Source organism: Dromiciops gliroides, chromosome X (assembly GCF_019393635.1).
Source record: "Dromiciops gliroides isolate mDroGli1 chromosome X, mDroGli1.pri, whole genome shotgun sequence".
NCBI lineage: Eukaryota > Metazoa > Chordata > Mammalia > Microbiotheria > Microbiotheriidae > Dromiciops > Dromiciops gliroides.
This window is the reverse complement of record NC_057867.1, coordinates 18,281,048-18,300,730: the sequence shown is the minus strand read 5'-3', so window position 1 is coordinate 18,300,730 and position 19,683 is coordinate 18,281,048.

Here is a 19,683-nt window from a genome sequence, read left to right as displayed (position 1 = left end):
CTGCACTGAGCCATCCCCACTCCCCATACCAGCTTCCTGGCTCAGACCAATGATATCCATTTCTGTAATGGCTTCTCAGGGATGGAAATCCCAGATCTTTTGATGAAGATTATTTTACCCATTGTTTCTATATCCCCAGAGCCTAGAACTGGTCATGAACTAAGGCAGGTGATAAATAAATGCTTGTTGAATGGTTTGGATGGGAATACATTACTCCAGTAGTTAGTTTACATTAGCCTAAAGGAGGTGGAGCCTTCTGGGCAATAGTTGGCAGTGTGACCTGACCCAGCAGAAGCTAACCAAGCTCCCTTTGAAAGCATACCTGAATGCACTTTGGGGGAATGGAGTCCCATCTATGAATCACTTTGTTTTCTTTTTTTCTATATTAGTCACATATATATTTAAATCAAGAAAAATAAGTGAAAAGGATTATGTTTGAATCTGCATTCAGAGTTGATGAGTTCTCTCTATCTATATGGATGACATTTTTCATCATGGATCCTTTGAAATTGTCTTGGGTAATGATTGTAATACATAACCAATATCACATTGCTGGCTGGCTTCAGGAGGGAGAAGGGATGGAGAAAAAATTGGAACTCAAAAATGAATGCTGATATAAAACTGTGCATACCCTTTGACCCATCAATACCACTATTAGGTCTTTTCCCCAAAGAGATCATACAAAAGGGAAAAGGACCCACATGTAGAAAAATATTTATAGCTGCTCTTTTTGTGGTGGCAAGGAATTGGAAATTGAGGGGTTGCCCATCAATTGGGGAATGGCTGAACAAGTTGTAGCATATGAATGTAATGGAATACTATTGAGATGTAAGAAGTGATGAGCAGTCTGATTTCAGAAAAATCTGGAAGGACTTAGATTAACTGATACTGAGTGAGATGAGCAGAACCAGGAGAACATTGTACAGAGTAGCAACAACATTGTGTGTTGATCAACTGTGATAGACTTGACTCTTCTCAGCAATACAATGGTCCAAGATAGTTCCAAAGGAATCATGATAGAAAATATTCTCCAAACCCAGAAAAAAAGAACTGTGGCATCTAGATGCAGATTGAACCATACTATTTCTATTTTTTGTTTGTCTTTCTTTTTTGAGGTTTTTGCCTTTTGCGCTGATTCTTCTTTCACAGCATGACTAATGCAGAAATATGTTTAATGTAATTATACATATATAACCTATATCAGATTGCTTGTTGTCTTGTGGAGAGGGGACAGAGGATAGGGAGGGAGAAAAAATTGAAACTAGAAATCTTATAAAAACAAATGTTGAAAATTATCTCTACTGTAACTGGAAAATAATAAAACCTTTTTATGAGTCACAAAAATGAATGCTGAAAAGTATTCTTACATGTAAGTTGAAAAATAAAATAAAATACTATTAAAAAAGGAAATTGTCTTGGATCATTTGCTGGATTAGAGTATTTAAGACTTTCACCATTAATCATAATTATAAAATTACTCTTACTGGTGTACATTGTTCTCCTGGTTCTCCTTATTTCACTTTGTATCAGTTTGTTTAAGTCTTCCAAGACTTTTCTGAAACACTCCTACATGTCATTTCGTTTTTTCCCTTTTAAAAAATAGTATTTTATTTTATTTTATTCCAATTACATGTAAAGAGAGTTTTGACCATTGATTTTTCTAAGATTTTGAGTTTCAAATTTTTTTCTTTCCATCCCTTCCTTTCCCCCTTCCCAAGACAGAAAGCAATCTGATATAGGTAATACATTATAATCATGTTAAACATATTTCCACATTAGTCATGTTGTGGGAGAAGAATCAGAAAAACAGGAAAAAAACACAAGACAGAAGAAACAACAACAAAAAATGAAAAGTGTACTTCAAACTGCATTGAGACTCGCTTTTTGTGGATATGGAGAGCATTTTCCAATACGAAAATTTTGGATCATTGTGTTGCTGAGAAGAGTTAAGCCTATCACAATTGATCATCACACAATGTTGTTGATAGTGTGGACAATATTCTCTTGGGTCTGCTCATTTCACTCAGCATAAGTTCTTGTAAGTCTTTCCATGTTGTTGTTTTTTTCTGAAATCTACCTGCTCATCTTTTCTTACAGCACAATAATGTTCCATTGCCTTCATATACCACAACTTGTTTAGCCATTCCCCAATTGATGGGCATCCCCTCAATATCCAATTCTTTGCCACCACAAAAGGAACTGATACACACACACACATATCTATATATATATATGTTTCCTTTCCCTTTTTCTTTTATCTCTTTGGGGCACAGATCTAGAAGTGATACTTCTGAGTAAAAGGGTATGCAGTGTTACAGCCCTTTGACCATAGTTCCACATTATTCTCCTAACATGTTGAACAGTTCACAGATACACTAACTGAATTTATATCTCTATTATTCCAAAGCCCTTCGGGAATTTGTCATTTTCCTTTTCTATCATGTTAGCCAATCTGATAGGTGTGAGGTGGTACCTCAGAGTTGTTTTTATAATTTGTTTTTGTTTGTTTCTTTGTTTTGCAGTGAATTTAATTTACTTTTTAAATTATGAAAGTATTTTATTATTTCCAGTTACATGTAGAGATAGTTTTCAACATTTGTTTTTATAAGATTTCTAGTTTCAAATTTTTCTCCCTCCCCTCCCCTCCCTGCCCCTCCCAAAGACAGCATGTAATCTGATATATGTTATATATGTACAATAACATTAAACATTTCTGCATTAGTCATGTTATAAGAGAAGAATCAGAGCAAAAAGGAAAAACCTCAAAAAAGAAAAACAGCACCAAAAACAAAAGAAATAGTATGGTTCAATCTGAATCTATATTCCACAGTTCTTTTTTTTCTGGATTTGGAGAGCATTTTCCATCATGACTCCTTAGGAACTATCTTGGACCATTGTATTGCTGAGAAGAGTCAAGTCTATCACAGTTGATCAACACATAATGTTGATGATACTGTGTACAATGTTCTCCTGGTTCTGCTCATCTCACTCATCATCAGTTCATGCAAGTCCTTCCAGGTTTCTCTGAAATCTGCCTGCTCATCATTTCTTACACCACAATAGAATTCCACTCCATTCATATACCACAACTTGTGTAGCCATTCCCCAATTGATGGGCATCCCCTCAATTTCCAATTCCTTGCCACCACAAAAAGACCAACTATAGGGACAGCTAGGTGGCACAGTGGATAGAGCACTGTTCCTGGATTCAGGAGGACCAGAGTTCAAATCTGGCCTCAGATACTTGACACTTACTAGCTTGTGTGACTCTGGGCAAGTCACTTAACCCCCATTGCCTCAACGAAAAAATTTTAAAAGATCAGCTATAAATATTTTTGTACATGTGGGTCCTTTCCCCTTTTTTATGATCTCTTTGGGGAAAAGACCCAAAAGTGGTATTGCTGGGTCGAAGGGTATGTACCGCTTTATAGCCCTTTGGGCATAATTCCAAATTGCTCTCCAGAATGGTTGGATCAGTTCACAGCTCCAACAACAATGCATTAGTGTTCCAATTTTCCCACAGCTTCTCCAACATTTATTATTTTCCTTTTTTGTCATATTAGCCAATCTGATAGGTGTCAGGTGGTACCTCAGAGTTGTTTTAATTTGCATCTCTCTAATCAGTAGTGATTTAGAGCATTTTTTCCATATGGCAATAGATAGCTTTGATTTCTTCATCATAAAACTGCCTGTTCATATCCTTTGACCATTTCTCATTTGGGGAATGACTTGGATTCTTCTAAATTTGATTTAGTTCCTGATATATTTTAGAGCTGAGGCCTTTATCAGAAGTACTGACTATAAAAATTGTTTCCCAGCTTTCTGCCTCCCTTCTAGTTTTGGATACATTGCTTCTGTTTGTACAAAAACTTTTAAATTTAATGTTATCAAAATCATCCATTTTGCATTTCACAATGTTATCTATCTCTTGTTTTGTCATAAACTGTTCTCCTTTCCAAATATCTGAAAGGTAAACTGTTCCTTCCTCTCCTAATTTACCTATGGTATCACCTAGTTGTTTTTATAATTATAACTGAAATATGTCCTTTTGACAAATAGAAAGTGAGCCTGGACAAAACCAGCCTCTCTCTGGAAATGGGTCTTTTTCTAATGGCACATGTAGGGAGGCACTCCAATATTTGCTCATTGAGGCTAGTTACAAATGGAGATATATCCTTCCACTTCCTTACAAAAGGAAGAGTGAAATGAATCCCTGCCTTTTTGAAATGGATGTCCTACAGGCATATTAAACTCCCCATGTTCACAAGAAGGAATCATCTTTCCCTTCAACCACATGCCTCTTCTGAACTTCTCTATTATTGTCAGGGATACCATAACACTTCAGGCCTCCAAAGCATTTTCTAATATGTGACCTACCATCTTATCTTTCTTGGAACCAAGGCTGAACCTCATTTTTTAATCACCATTGATTTTTTGTCTCTTTACATTTCCAGTTCAGTTTGATAATATATCTACCTTATATTTTCCTCTTGTATTTTTTTTGTCTTTTCACTTTGTTTTAATACTTAATAATTTTAAACCATTGCTTTCTCTGTATCCTTCACCTTGAACATATCTTTGGGATAATCATCTCCCTTCTCAGGGTCCCAGTATATTCAAATTTATTTATTTATTTAAAGTTTTGAATTCCAAATTCTAAAACTCTCTCATTCCTTCCCTCCCTACCCTTCCCAAGTCTGTAAGCATTCAGTATAGGTTATGCATATGCAATTACATAAAACAGTACCCTATTGGTCATTTTACATAAAAAGACTCAGGTAATAAAAAAAAAGAAAGCAAAAAATAGCATGCTTCACTCTGTGTTCAATCAATATCAGTTCTTTCTCTGGAGGTGTCTAGTATGGTTCATCATTAGTCCTTTGGGATTTTCTTGGATCTTTGTATTGCTGAGAGTAGTTAAGTCATTGGCAATTGCTCGTAGAACAATAATGCTGTCATCATGCATAATGTTCTGGTTCACTTCACTATACATCAGTTCATATGAGTCTTTATAGGTTTTTCTGAAATCATATTGCTTGTAATCTCTTAAAGCACAATAATATTTCAATACAATCATATACCACAGTTTGCTCAGCCATTCCTCAATTGATGTACATTCCTTCAATTTCCATTTCTTAGCCACCACAGAGTTGATATAAATATTTTGTTGTACAATTTTTTTCCTTTTGTCTTTTTCAGTTATTTTTGTTAACTGTTCCCCAATTGAGGGTAACATGATATTTATTTTACTTTACTCTTCTTTCACCCTATCCCTCCTCAAAAGGGATTTACTTCTGACTGCCCCCTTCCCCAATCTGCCCTCCCTTCTTTTACCACTCCCTCCTTATCCCCTTCCTCTCCTATTTTTCTAACTATTTAAAAAGAATCCATTTTTACCGTGCTTTCTAGAAGATTTAATAGAAATGAGTATGGGATTTTTTAAAAAGTCTTCTAATAGTCTAATCATAAAATCATATGTCTCTTGTATTTATATTTTAACATAATGTATTATATTAATAGAGTTTCTTATGTTGAATCAATCCTATATTACAAGAATAATCCCAATCTGGTCATAGGGTGTAATATTCTTAAATATGTTGCTGTACCCTACTTCCTAATATTTTATGTAAAAATTTTACATAAATATTCCTAAGGCTTATTTATTTATACTTTTTCTTTCTCTGTGTTTTCTCTCTCTGGTTTAAGTAAGAATACCATATTTATATCATAGAAAGAAATTTGAAAGATACCTACTTTTGTCATTATTGCATACTGCTTATATGATACTGAAATGCCTGGAATGTCCTTATTTTTACCTCTAAGCTTCCTTGGCTTTCTCTAAGTAAGAGGTAAAATCCTGCCTTCTGCAGCTTCCCCAATTCCCATCTAATTAATGCTTCTCCTCTAAGTTTTTCCTTCTATTTTGTATGTATCATTTAAGTACCTCTTTGTTTACATGCTATCATATCCATTTGATTTTAAGCTTTTTGAACATAATGACTTTCTATATGTTTACGAGTTTTGGAGAGTGAGAATTATTCTAAGGAGTATCAGTAAAGATAACTAAGCAATTACCCTACTCAAACTTACTTTATTCCTCAGATGTAAACTTTGGAAGGGAGACCATCATGAAAATATGACCCTGTTTCCCAGGTTCCTTTTCCTTAAAGTATTGGTATGGAAGATTAAAGCATATCCTAACCCAGAATCAACAGGTTTAGTGACATCTGCTTGAACTTGCTTTTGGAAACTTCTGGGCACTGAATTCCAAATGAGAGACATTTTTCCTGTATCTTCACACTGGGCATGAGGAAGTGCCACTAGCAGGGTTGAGCCAGCTCTGACTTTAACACACTGGCTCTGCTATTCTTCTGGGATTCTGGTCGGATGCAGTGGTGGCCCTGTGGAACTCAGAAATAATGGGTCACTGGCTATTGTGACCCTACCATGTTCTCTGAACTCTTTTAGAAGAGGAAGAGAAAGGAGATACAGAAGTCTGTAGCCCCTAGATAGAGTCAAAGGAGTATGTATGCATATTGGCTATTTTCCTTCCATTTATGATCCTTCTCCTCTTAATTGGCCAATGCCTACTTGTATGGTGTGAGTAAAGGTGGTGTGCATCAAGATTTTTGGAGCAAACATTACTAATAAGAGACTACAAAATAAACCCAGAAATCAATAGCATTTCTATTTAACAATTTTATACCTAAATAAATAATTGAAATTGGAGAAGCTTCTAGAACAACAAGGGACATAATGAAAAAGTACAGGGATGAAGGAGGAATCAGAAACAAGGGAATTCAATAACCTATTTTTTTACCCAGTGTTTAATAAATACAAACATATGAATAGCTTTGGAAAGAACTCCCTATTTAATAAAAACTGCTAGGAAAAGTAGAAAGGAACCAGAGAGAAAATAGACTTAGATCAACCATTTCTGTCATCTTCAACAATAAGTTCTAAATAGATATGTGACCTATATAATGAAGATCATACAATAAAAATTACAAGAAGGAAAGATTATATACCTTTCACAGATATGGGTAGGTAGTCTTAACCAAACAAGGAACAGAGGCAATTATAAATGAAAAATAAACAACTTTGGTTACATGAAATTGAAATGCTTCTGTACATACAAAATCAGTGCACCTCAGATAAGAAGGGAAGTGATCACATGGGGAAAAATTCCTTACATCAAATTTCTCAGGGGGTTGGGTTTAAGATATGCAACTAACAGATAGATATAAATATGAATATATATATACACATATACATATATGTATTTGAAAATCCCAACAAGGTTACTAATGAGAATTCCCACTAACACATAAATACTTATAATAGCAAAACCAAATCTTTCCCTATCAATTTTGTAATGGCTAAAGAAATTGTGGGACATGAAGGTCATATTGAATATTGATATGTAGACACAATGACCTTGATTAATACAGAAAAACATGGAAATATTTACAATATAAACTGAAGTCTGAAGTAAGCAAAACAAAGAACATACAGAAAGTGACTCCAATAATGTAAATGGAAAGAACAACCACAAAACAATCAAAAGGGAGTGTTGAAAAATTATATCATCTTGGCATTGTTCCACAGAAGAGATACAAGAAGACACTTCCCCCTTCCTTTTTTGCAGATGTGACAGTCCCATTATTGTGGTACAGTGTATATATTATCAGATATTTTGGAAGTATTGATTCATATTGGGGAGTTTTCTTCCTTTTTATTTTAAAAAGTATTGCTATATGGGATGTCTTCCATGGAGAGGGAAAAAGAAGAGATATTGAGAGAAATTTTGCTCATAAAAAGATATCCGTGGGGCAGCTAGGTGGCACAGTGGATAGAGCACTGGCCCTGGAATCAGGGGGACCTGAGTTCAAATCCGGACTGTGTGACCCTAGGCAAGTCACTTAACCCCAATTGCCTCACCAAAATAAATTTTAAAAAAAAGATATCCGTACAATTAGACTTTGAAAAATGTTATGCCCTGTTCAGATAATGGATTTGTAAAACTCCCTGCAGCTCAAAACTCTTAAACAAAGTGACCAAGTAGCCTCAACCTGCCAGCAGCAAGAATTACAGTGATTGCAGACCTGGGCAAAATTATAAAATTATTGTGACAGTTGAATTGAATAGGAGAATATTACAAAATGACATGTAAAAAACTCACTTTTTTAAAAAGGAAAAAGAAGGAATTAGAATACCATAGTTGAAAGAGTGATGCATGTGGATGTGAGGTCTAAGGAAACATGAGTTCAAATCCCTTCTCTGACACTAATCAGCTTGGGAATCAGGGGTATGTCACTGGACTTTTCTGAGCCTCAGTTTACTTAGCTTTAAAATAGAGATAATAATACATCCCAGGGAGGTTGGGAGAGTCAAGTGAGTTATGCATGAGTAGGCCAGACTTGAAGATGTTAGCCCAATCCTCACTCACACTAGGGTAGTACAGGTCCCACTGGGCATATGCTTATATCTCCCCTTCAGACAATCTTAAGGGCTTGGGGCACTGTCATGACTCATGAGCTACCACCAATGCTTTTCCCACAAGAACATAAGCTGATGTCATTTAGTCTACCTGACCTGCTTAATGTTCAGAAATGTGTATTTAATGCAGTGGTAGAGTTGAAACAAAAGGAACTCCAATCCCCAGAGTCATTTTCTAATACACATAGAGTCCAGGAGAAAGTGGGCTCAAGAGTAGAAAACACAGATGGGAAAAAGTTAACACCTAGTTCCTTGAAGTCCTTTTGCTGGAGTCCTCAAGATATTCCCCTTTTTTAGGGTGTAGCTTTCCTGCTGGGCTCCTTGTAAAGCCTTACCTCTGCTTGTCCTCATTGTGTGAAGTCTGCCCTCAGCTCCTGATGCAGACACTCACTGCTGCCTGCTGGGACACTGCTAGGACATTGTTGAAAAGTCCATATCCTCTTGTCCTATCTAGTTCACAATGTCCTACTTTGCTAAGTGGAGGAGGGAGAGGAAAGGAGAGGAGAGTGAGAGGATATACTTCCTACCCCCTCCCCAAGTGATTCCTTCTGAAGGACTTGGCTGCAGGCTTCCACCAATGAACTGCTAGAAATTGAAATTCCCTCATTCCAAATTGGCTCTGGATTTCTAAGACCTGCCAGGGACTTAGTCACATTCCTCAACCAATCTGCATTGACCTCCTGTCACACTTAATAAAATGCCAGAGATGATGCCTGAGTATGATTCACATCTAGTTCACACTTCTGGATTTCTCATTCAATTTACATGGGTTCTTAGCTGATGGAGGTAAGACCATGGTAGGAATGGTCTGTAGAGGGGAGGGAGATGGATTGATTGACAACTCACAGCCATTGTTACACATAGAGGATGTTTTACTAGCATTAAGGTACAAAGTGTTATTAACTGGTATCCTAGAGTTGTAAGAATTGAGAACTACTTGGCTCACAACAGCCTTGGAAGGAGGGGGGTGCACTTACCTTTAGCCCATTTTACAATTCAGACATTGGAGAGATGACGTGACTTCTGAGGTGTGCTGGTAAATGTCTATCAACTGGCTCTCTGGGGCTGGGGCGAGGGGAGGAATCCAACAAACATGTTTAAGTTTAAGTTTCTTTATTAACATTTTTGCACGACTTTTTTGAATCTATATAATCCAAAAAAACCCCAATAAGGGTATGACAGAATTTTCACATTTCTTCTTGAGTACTTAGGCCACAGAGAAGTATGTAAGGATATCAGGATGTACATCCTAAACTGATTTCTTCCCAGGAAAGATGGCAAGGTGATGGCCTAATTGTCTGCCTGGAGAGGAGGGAAGCATGGCTTGTAAAGGGACTGGCTAAATGTAGTGGGCTAGGTGAATTTGTGATTGCTCACCAAGGAGGCTGGGCATGGATTCCAAAACAGTGAGGAATAAGTCCCTTAAAGCTCCCTCTCTGGAGGTTAGAGGAGTGAATGCTGAGATGGGTGAAGTGAAGCACTTATTCATTGTGTGACTCAACTCTACCCCCATGGTCATCCCCCTAGTGACTCCCTTTCCAAGCAGTTCATTTCCTTTCTTTGGGCTTCTTTTCCTTCATGTCAACAATGGGCATCACAATGCTTATGCTTTCTCCTTTGGAATTAGTGAGAGTTCTTACAGGGGTCTTGTGAAGATCAAAGGGAGTATGTGAAAGGTTCTTTGTAATCCTTAAAGCACATGTGATCTGCAAAGTATTCCTTAACATTCGGAGATTATCATAGGAAATCCAAAATTTCAGGCATGTATTTGACCTAGAGACAGACTTATAGGCACCCGACTAGGAGGTGATCATTCAGTCTTTAATGAAATGATGAATTCCATGTTTGTTCTTTCTCCTGACACAATTCATTTAGCCACAGATAATTTGCATATCCTCTTTTACATCCTTTTCTGCAGTTAGCTCTTTTCCCTCCCCCTCTTCATACTTCCCTCCTTTCTGTCTCTCATCTATCTATCTGTCTATCTATCTATCTATCTATCTATCTATCTATCTATCTATCTATCCATAGACATCTCTATATCTCTACTTATATATCTATATATATCTATATCTCTCTATATATATATCTGCATCTGCATTTGTATATGTATATACACACATATATACACATGCACACACACACACATATATGTATGCATTATAAGAGTTTGGATATGTTTTTTTATCTCCTATTAGACTGTAATGCCTAAGGATTTAGGTCTGTGCTTAATTGGTTTCTCAGAGAAAAGGGGAAAAGAATGGCCCCCTCTTCTCTTGTCTGAGGGATTGTCAAAATGCCAGCCTAATAAGGAGCTATTATCAGAACAGTAACTCAGGATATAAGATTTCCATGGTAACAGACAAGTCACTATGACAACCAGAGGTAGGGCCCCACTGATTCAGCTTTCAACAACACAATTCTTCCTCAGCAGGGCCTCCCAGACTGAATGGGGTGGGGGTGGGGCTGCAGCTTAAAGCCCACATAGCTCATATTGGGATCTTATCTCCATTCAGAGACTTTGCCAGCATCTCCCTGTCCCCCATTCCCACAAGACAAATAAAAGAATAAGGATGTGGTAAAATATACCAAGAAGAGCACATTAATGCTTAAAGTGCTCCCTTGCCACTGCTCTCCCAACAGCCTCCTCATTCCCAGGAGGGAGGGTTATCTAATCTAACCTGTGGATTCTTGACTGAGGACTAGGCTGACTTCCTCCTTGCTGTAGAGACTTTGTCATGTCTCCCTTCAATTAACAGTAGACATAGCTTCTGCACAGTCACCTCAGAAAAAAGAAGGTGGGAGGTGAGCTTTGAAAACATGATAACTTCTGTCTGGAGACATTCCTAGGTTATAGAGCCCCAGGATTGCAGAGACTCTGCTCAGGTTATACTCTAGACCTTCCTCACTCTGAGCCTTCAATGGCCATAAAATATTGGAAATGTAATTCAAACAAGAAAAGAAGGAAAATGGTACTAAATAAGGGCCTGGGTACAAGACCAGGCTTTTTTGCCTCATTGTCCCAGTGATTGGGACAATGCTTGGTACATAATAGGAGTTAAACAAATGTCTAATAATTAATTGATTGATGTCCAAACCAGAGGTCTTTCCTTTGTGTCACAGCAAATGAGTGGAATTTGTGGGGTGAGAGGAGGAGAAACATAGCTTGTTATGGGATTAGCTAGAATGGGCTAAGTGAATTTGTGCTTACTCACCAAGGAGGGGGGACAGCTGAAGGTGATGGGGGTCAGGAATGATTCCCAACCTACAATGATTAAGGCCCCAGCAGCATGGTTTCTGGAGGTCAGGAGGGTGAGCGCTGAGACAGATGTGGAATGAAGGTTCAATCTAAGTCCTGTGGTCATCCTGACACCAACATTCTTTCGAGGCAGGATATCGCCCTTCTCTTGGCCTTTATTCCTTCATCTGGGCAATGAACATCATAATACTTGCACTCTTTATCTCATAATTAGGGTGATAATTGACACAGGAGGCATGATATGTATCAATGTGGCATATGAAAGGTTAATTATAATTATAATCCTCAAAGCACTTGCAATCTGCAGAACATTCTTTAGCATTCAGATATTCTCTTGGAAAATTCAAGATTTCAGAACCATGGACAGACACATGGTTTGGAGGTGATCAGTAGGTCCTGGAATGGAATGATGAAAAGAATAATTCTTCCTCCTGACTCAATTCTTGTAGCCACCACTGGTTTATATGTCTTCGTATACATATTGTTCTGCAGCAAGCATCTATATTAACTTCTCTCTCTCTCTCTCTCTCTCTCTCTCTCTCTCTCTCTCTCTCTCTCTGTCTGCTTTTGTCTGTCCATCTTTCTGTCTCTCTTTTTCTCTCTCCCTCCTCTCCTCCATTAGATTGTGAGATACTTGAGTAAATGGTTTGTTGATCAATAGATTAATGTTGAAATATATTGATTTTAACAGAGAAAAATAGGTGTATTTTTATGATTCTGTGCCTTTCAATAGACCCCAGGGGACTAGCCAGCTTGTAATCAAGGAGAAATAGATGTTCCATTTGCACCAGATGAGCCATTCTAACCCAGTAAAACCTGGGCTTCCCAGAAGAAAAACCAGCTCAGAATGAAAAAGTGAAGCAGGGATTGGGTTGGGAGTTTTGGGGATACTACTTCTCCATTCCTTTAAGATGATGACACCAGGTTTCTATGGTGGTTCTGATAGCCAGCAGCATTTCTGGGACCAAAGTGAAGGGACTTGTTTCTGCTGATGCCAGATATTAGGGGAAATAGAGGTAAGGTGGCTAGGAGGACATGGGGCTGGTCTCACCATGGTTTCTGTTCTGCTTCATGGCCAGATGCCCCAGCAGTGGGGCTGACAATATTCAGTTATGCAACCTCCTATCCTTATTCCTGGTGAAAAGTGATTCAGGCTTTCTTCAGTAGCTGCTATGATGGTCCAATGAACTTTTATTTTGCAAACCTTCTATATAAACTTCTTCATTTACAGTGCCCTCCCAGTGTCTGGTGGGGAGTGGGCAGAAGAGACACAATGTTCTCGAGGCCTCAGAAGGGTGCACCTTCCAGAAGGATCTAGCAAGTCCAAAAGGATTCCAGTGAAGCACCTGTGATGAACTGGGTGTCTTAAGTCTGAGCATTAGTCTATTCACTCTCTAAGAAGATCATAACCATGATCTTCACAATCATCATCCCCCTTCATGGTCTGCAGGGTAATGGCTTCTTTGATCAGAGCAACTTCTGAACACCACAGATAAATCTGTGATCTGAAGAGGTGGAGGTGAATACACACCACCCCCCAGATCAAATACAGATCCTGGGTATATTGGTGCATCTCAAGATTACAAAATGCCCTCTTAGTACCATTGACTTCTTTCCTTATAATAAGAATTTTCCTAGGGTAAAACACAAGACCTTTCTAAGATTTTAAAGAGGAGGCTGCTTGGGTGTTCCAGAAAGAGCACTAGATGAACAACCAGGAGATCTGGCTCTGCCACCCACTAGCTGTGTTACCTTTGACAGGTCTCTTCTCCTGTCTAGGTCTTCCACTCCTCATTTGTCAGATGAGAAGGTGATGTAGGTGTTTGATCTCCATGGAATTTTCCTGCTCTGACATACCAGGAATCTGATTAACCCACACTAGTGACTGTTTAACAGCTGGTACCCAAAAAATAGTATGCTTGACATACTTTAAAGTTTAATGTAAACTATTTTTAATTGTATGTTTAATTTATGGAATAAAACAAGCATTTCTATAATGTAGTACGATAAAAATATGATACATTAAACTGCAAATCTGCTTTGTGCAAATTACTTTCAAATTTATAATAAATTATCACATAAATTACTCTTTTCTTCCTTTCTGCCATTGCTCCTGTCCCAGAGATGGCAAACATTAGACACAAATAGATATGTGAATGTATAAATGTATGCATGTGTGTATGTATGTATATAGAATTATTCTATACATATGCCTATTTGTCAGTTCTTTCTCTGGATGCAGAGAGCATCTTCATTTGTCCTTTATATTTAATTTGTGTATTGATGAGTCAAAATAACTTATTCAGTCAAAGTTGTTCTTTTTTAATTGTAAAAATATTTTATTATTTTATAATTACATGTAAAGATAGTTTTAAGCATATGTTTTTATAAGATTTTTAGTTTCAAATTTTTCTCCCTCTCTCCCTTCAATATGATATAGGGTATATAAGTAGAATCACATTAAACACATTTCTGCATTAGTCATGTGAAGGAAGAATCAGAACAAAATGGAAAAATCCCCCAAAAGAAAAAAGCAACAAAATTGTAAACTATGGTTCAATCTGAATTTGGATTCAACAGTTCTTTTTTTCTGCATATGGAGAGCATTTTCCATCATGAGTCCTTTGGAATTGCCTTGGATCATTGTATTGCTGATAAGGGCTAAGTCTATCACAATTGATCATCATACAACATTGCTGTTACTGTGTACAGTGTTCTCCTGATTCTGCTCATTTCACTCAGCATCAGTCCACTTAAGTCTTTCTAGATTTTTCTGAAATCTTGCCTGCTCATCATTTCTTACAGCACAATAATATTCCATTACATTCATATACCCCAACTTGTTCAGCCCCTCCTCAATTAATGGACATTTCCTTGATGTCCAATGATTTGTCCCCACAAAATGAACTGCAATAAATATTTTTTGTACATTTGGGTCCTTTTCCTTTTTTTCTAATCTCTTTGGGATGCAGACCGAGAAATGGTATTGCTGGGTCAAAGGGTATGCACAGTTTTATAGCCCTTTGGGCATAATTCCAAATTGCTGTCCAGAATGGTTGGATCAGTCCACAGCTCCACCAACAATGCATTAGTGTTGCAATTTTTCCACAGCTTCTCCAACATTAAATATTTTCCTTTTTTCTCATATTAGCCAATCTGATCGGTGTGAGGTGGTAAATTAGAGCTGTTTTAATTTGCATTTCTCTAATCCATAGTGATTTGGAGCATTTTTTCATATGGCAAAAGATAGCTTTGATTTCTTCATCTGAAAACTACCTGTTCATATCTTCTGAGTCTTTCCCAATTGCGGACCGACTTGCATTCTTATAAATTTGATTCAGTTCCCTATTTATTTTAGAAATGAGTCCGTTATCAGAAAAACTGCCTGTAAAAATTGCTTCCCAGCTTTTTTCTTTCCTTCTGATTTTGGTTGTATTGTTTCTCTTGGTACAAAACCTTTTTAATTTAATGTAATCAAAATCATCCATTTTGCATTTTATTATATTCTCTCTCATTTTTAGTCATAAATTCTTCTCCTCCTCAGATATCTGAGAGGTAAACCATTCCTTTCTCTCCTAATTTACCTATGTTATCACCCTTTATGTCTAAATCACGTATGGATTTTGACCTTAGTTTGGAGTACAGTGTAAGATTTTAGTCTATGCCTAGGTTCTGCCATACTATCTTCCACTTTTCCCAACAGATTTTTTGTTAAATACTGAGTTCATACCAGAGAAAGTGAATTCTGTGGGTTTATCAAATAAGAGATTACTATAATCATTTACAAATGTGTCTCCTGTACCTAACCTATTCTATTGATCCACCACTCCATTTCTTATCCAGTACTAAATAGCTTTTGATGACTGCCACTTTAGATTTGGTACTTCTAGCCCACCTTCCTATGTATTTTTTTTCATTAATTCCCTTGGTGTTTTTGACCTTTTGTTCTTCCAAATTAATTTTGTTATTGTTTTTTTCTAGCTGTATAAAATATTTTAGGTATTCTGATTGATATGGCACTGAATAAGAATGTTAATTTAGGTAGAATTTTCATTTTTATTGTATTAGCTTGACCTATCCATGAGCAATTGCTATTGTTCCAATTATTTAGACCTGATTTTATTTGTGTGAAAATATTTTTGTAATCGTGTTCATAAAGTTTCTAGGTGTGTCTTATCAGGTAGACTCCCAAATATATTATATTATCTACAGTTGCTTTAAATGGAATTTCTCTTTCTATATCTTGCTGCTGGAATTTGTTGGTCATGTATAGAAATGCTGATGATTTATGTGGATTAATTTTATATCCTGCAACTTTGCTAAAGTTCTTAATTGTTTCAAGTAGGTTTTAGTTGATTTTCTAGGATTCTCTAAGTACACTATCAAATCTTCTGCAAAAAGTGGTAGTTTTGTTTCCTCTTTGCCTTTTCCAATTCCTATAATTATTTTTCTTCTCTTATTGACAAAGCTGACATTTCTAGTATAATATTAAATAATAGAGATGATAATGTACATCCCTGTTTCATCCCTGATCTTACTGAGAATGTCTCTAACTTACCCCCTTTACATATGATGTTTGGTGATGGTTTTGGATAGATACTGATTATTATTATAAGAAAAGCTCCATTTATTCCTATACTCTCTAGTGTTCTTTTTTTTTTTTTTTTAGTGAGGCAATTGGGGTTAAGTGACTTGCCCAAGGTCACACAGCTAGTAAGTGTTAAGTGTCTGAGGCCGGATTTGAACTCAGGTACTCCTGACTCCAGGGCCGGTGCTCTATCCACTGTGCCACTTAGCTGCCCCTCTAGTGTTCTTAATAGGAATGAGTGCTGTATTTTGTCAAAAGCCTTTTCTGCATCTATTGAGATAATCATATGATTCTGTCTAGTTTTGTTATCAATGTGGCTGATTATGTTGATACTTTTCCTAATGTTGAACCAGCCCTGCATTTCTGGTATAAATCCCACCTGGTCATAGTGTATTATCCTGGTGATCACTTGCTGTAATCTCCTTGCTAATATCTTATTTAAGATTTTAGCATCAATATTCATTAGGGAAATTGGTCTACAATTTTCTTTCTCTGTTTTGGTTCCGTATTTTGTCATAACAGGAATTTATGTCATAAAAGGAATTTGGTAGAACTCCTTCACCTAATTTTGGAAATAATTTGTATAGTATTCAAATTAATTGTTCTTTAAATAATTGGTAGACTTCACTTGTGAACCCATCTGGCCCTGGAGATTTTTTTCTTAGGGAATTCATTGATGGCTTCTTCAATTTCTTTTTCTAAAATGGACTTATTTAAGGATTTTATTTCATCTTCTGTTAATCTGGGTAGTTTATATTTTTGTAAATATTCATCCATTTCATTTAGATTGTCAAATTTATTGACAAACATTTGGGCAAATTAGCTCCTAATTATTGCTTTAATTTCCATTTCATTGGTGGTGAAATCACCACTTTCATTTTTGATATTGATAATTTGGTTTTCTTCTTCATTTTTTAAATCAAAATAACCAAAGGTTTATCTTTTTTATTTATTTTTTTCATAAATCCAGCTCTTAATTTTATTTATTAGTTTTATACTTTTCTTACTTTCATTTTTATTAATCTCTCCTTTGATTTTCAGAATTTCTAATCTAGTATTTAATTGGGGATTTCTATTTGTTTTTTTCTATCTTTTTTAGTTGCATGCCCAATTCATTGATGTCTTCTTTCTCTATTTTATTCATGAAAGCATTTAGAGATATAAAATTTCCCTTAATTACTGCTTTGGCTGCATCCCATACATTTTGGCATGTTGTCTCATTGTTTTCATTGTCTTGGATGAAGTTATTGATTGTTTCTATGATTTGTTGTTTGACCCACTCATTCTTTTTTTTGTTTTGTTTTGTTTTTTGGTTTTTTTAGTGAGGCAATTGGGGTTAAGTGACTTGCCCAGGGTCACACAGCTAGTAAGTGTTAAGTGTCTGAGGCCGGATTGGAACTCAGGTACTCCTGACTCCAGGGCCGGTGCTTTATCCACTGCGCCACCTAGCCACCCCCCACTCATTCTTTAGGATGAGATTATTTAGTTTCCAAGTAATTTTCAGTCTGTCTTTCCATGGCTCTTTATTAGATACAATTTTTATTGCATCATGATTGCATTTATTATTTCTGCCCTTCATCATTTTACTGTGAGGTTTTTGTGTCCTAATAAATAGTCAATTTTTGTGTATGTGCCATGTACATGTGTCAAGATAATGGAATGTGATAGATGAGATTTAGCAGATACTCAGGGGCCCACCTGGAGACTGGTTTAAACTGATTGAATTGGATAAGGTGACTGACTGCTGATTGGATTATTGGCTTACTTCCAGTTTACTAGATTGTAAGCACACCTAGCTGGTACTTAAGGGTACTTAAGAAAGTAATTGTTCTCAGAAGCTAAAAACTCTGAACTTTACATGGAGACCACCTTCAGGTCCAGTGAACCAATGAATTTGAATGACACTAGCCAATCAGCTTGAAGAACCTCCTATTTCTGGGAGGAGAACAAGAAGGAGGAAGCAGATGCCGGCGAGACAGCTCTTCCTCTTTGGCTTCAAAACATCAGCATGGTGGCAGGGAACTTCAGAAGTGGGAGCTTAGGAAGGCTAGGATTGCCAACTTATAGGAAATCTATTCTCAATCTTTCTCTTTCTTTTACTATTTTTCAATAAACCCTTAAAAAACCTAAACTTGTTTATCAGTGATTTTAGTCAGTTTACCCCCCAAAACTCGGGGGACAGATTAGAACCCACATTTAGAATTTTAAATTACACATACAGCTGAGACAATAGTATATTCTTTTCTATCCCCATTCATTTTCTCCAGAAGCCCATCATATTTAATTTTTCTAAAATTCTATTTACCTCTTTAACTTCTTTCTTAGTTATTTTGTGTTTAGATTCATCTAGTTCTGAATGGGGAAGGTTAAGATACTCTATTACTATAGTTTTGCTCTCTACTTCCTCTTGTAACTCATTTAACTTCTGTAAGAATTTGGATGCTATACAAGTTGCTACATATATGTTTAGTATTGATATTACTTCATTTTCTAGGGTACTTTTTAGCAACATATAGTTTCCTTCCTTATCTATTTTAATTGGATCTATTTTTTCTTTTGCTTTGTCTGTGGTAAGGATTGCTCCCCCTGCTTTTTTGACTTCAGCTAGAGAATAATTTATTCTGCTCCATCCTTTTACCTTTGCTCTGTGTGTCTTTACTCTGCTTCAAATGTGTTTCTTTTAAACAACATATTGTAGGATTCTGTTTTTTAATCCACTCTGCTATTTGATTTAGTTTTATGGGATATTTCATCCCATTCACAGTTATGATTGCTAACTGTATATTTTTCTCCATCCTATTTCCCCCTTTTTTGTACTTTTTTCTTCCTTAACCTCATTCCTCTTCACCAGCATTGTGCTTCTCACCACTGCCTCTCTCAATCTCTTTCCTTTTATCAGTCCCCCTCCCTTTTTCCCCTTTCTTCCCCTGCTTCTGCCTTCCCTTCTATCAGTGCCCTCATTTTGCCCTTATCCTTTTACTTCCCAAAATGGTAAGTTAAATTTCTTTATCCAAATGAGTATATATGTAATTCCCTCTTTCAAATAAGTCTGATGAGAGTAAGGTTGAAACAATGCTCACCCCCTCCCTTCTTTATCTCTACTGTAATAGGTTTTCGTGCGTCTTCATATAATGTAATTAACCCTATCCCACCTCCCCTTTCCTCTTCTCACTATACATTCCTTTTTTCCACCTCTTAATTTTCCTTATAACATCACATCAGAGTAAATTTACACATATACCCTCTATCTATATTCCTTCTATCTGCCTAAATAGAGATATAGTTCTCAAGATTTTTTTAGTATTATCTTCCTGTGTAGGGATGTAAACAGTTTAAC